The 2,026-nt window shown below is 26.4% G+C and overlaps 1 protein-coding gene across 6 annotated transcripts in view; it reads left to right on the forward strand.

The window, feature by feature from the left end:
* Positions 1-2,026, forward strand: part of LOC106688768 (sodium/hydrogen exchanger 9B2) — a 182,035-nt gene that overhangs the window by 144,543 nt on the left and 35,466 nt on the right. The gene's annotated exons all lie outside the window — the stretch shown is intronic.

Here is a 2,026-nt window from a genome sequence, read left to right on the forward strand (position 1 = left end):
TTTGGATAGTGTTGTTGAATTATTTAGTAAATAATTGCCAGTCTCAAGAAAGAAATTTAAAGATTATAAATAATTTAATTTTTTTTTAAACCTATAAATCAAGCAAATAATAGGTTTAAAAATTTCATGTTATCTCTACGACTAACATGAGGCCCTTTTAAGACCCTAAACATTTCTAATTTTATAAACAACATTTAAAAAATCATTTTACTATTGTCAATGATTTTTTTGTTTCTTCTTCCCATGGGTGCGTGAAGTTGATATGATGATTGTGGTGTTGGACAAATAACCGCAATAAATAGTTTTAGAGAGAAGCAAAGAAAAAAATTGCAGCAAATTCTAATGGTTTTTAAAATTGTAACTCGTCACATTCTTGCCTCAAACTATTCAATTAGATTATTTAAGCAATAGTGAACTTTACATTTATATTTAATATTTTATCGAGTGCATGGCACTTTATAACTGCTTAAGGGATTATAATAATCACTATAAAATGTATTATTACTTTTCACTAATTTGTATGACGTAGGTTCTACAAAATCTGTAAAAGTGATTTTAGAGAAATGTGGACCAATCGTTGTCACCTACTGTTTGCTAGTTTATTGAAGTGTTTTTTGATTAATTCTTGATAATTCACTGATACGCATTTTGTACCAGAGTGAAATAAATAAATGAGAATTTTTAAAACAGTTTCATTGAAATCAAAAACCTATTAGAAATGCTAGAAAAATACGTTCAGGTCTCATTCATCACCAAGCTAGAAGGAACAAAAAATGTGGTACAGCACCTGTCCCAGTTACCGCCCAGCGTTCTTCCTTTTTCCGTCTGAAACTACGATAGTCTGCCTTTAATTCTTTTACTTTTAACTTTGTGAATAAATAATGAAATAGTTTTTATCTTTAATAAATGCCGTTTAATACAGACACTTATTTCTATCAATTTTAATATAATTATGCTCAAAAAGTATTATAATTATAAATAAATACATTTCTAAAAACATCTGTTAATTATCAAAACTGATTGGAAATGAGCAATTTAAAAGTTTAAATTTTTTTTATAATTAAGATCAATTAATTGGTATTATAAAGCTCATTTAAATTTCGTTTTGGCACAGGATATGTACTACTGACCGCCTGCGAGATCGTACATTTAACAGTTTCCAGAACGGGAGCTGGTACATACAGAGTATCGACTTATTATTTCCTGGAAAAAATTATTTCAACAAAAATCACTAAAAATAATTATTATGCATCTAAAAGAATAAGTATACGCGTAAAGAAAATTTTTAGTATCGCTCAAAAAATTTCCTTATTAGTTAAGGCCTATCTAACTTATCAAATGTAAGCTATTTGCAGTTTTATTTGCTATACCACGGAGAACACATTATTCTTATTTATTTATCGATTTTTTTTTTTAGTGCCATGATAATTGCTCCTGATTTCTATTCACTTGGGGTATTCAATTCTAGACATTCAATGTTTTAGTGGTATACCAATAATTTCCATCACCTGTCGAAGTAAAAAAATGTAAAGTAAGAAAATAAAAAATAAAATAAATAGAATAGGTTAAAATTTAAAATATAAAACTAAATTCATATTCGGTATCAATGCCCGAAAAAAATCCTATTTCCTGTTTAAACCAAGTTTTAAGATACCTACGTTACTCCAAAATCAAATTTTTGGCACCGTTGGAAACCCGAGTCATTCTAATCATAATTTTAAAGCATAAATTTGTTAGATTTAAAAGCAATAAAAAGTCACTCAAATATATTTAAACAATTATTATAGTATTTTCATATACCTCAAATTCAAATCAAACATTGATTAGTGTCAACCATACAAATTTAAAGTCAATCAGTTGAGTACCCTTGGTGCTATGAAAGATTGTTTTGATTTTCGTTGTAGAAGACAGTTTTCGATTTTCATTCTCAATTAATTTTTTTTTTTTTTTTTTTTTTTAAATTTAATTTTATTATTATTTTTTTAAAAAATTTTTTTTTTTTTTTTTTTTTTTGATATCCGATTTA

Source organism: Halyomorpha halys, unplaced genomic scaffold (assembly GCF_000696795.3).
Source record: "Halyomorpha halys isolate HHAL.00 unplaced genomic scaffold, Hhal_1.1 Scaffold1198.1, whole genome shotgun sequence".
Lineage (NCBI taxonomy): Eukaryota > Metazoa > Arthropoda > Insecta > Hemiptera > Pentatomidae > Halyomorpha > Halyomorpha halys.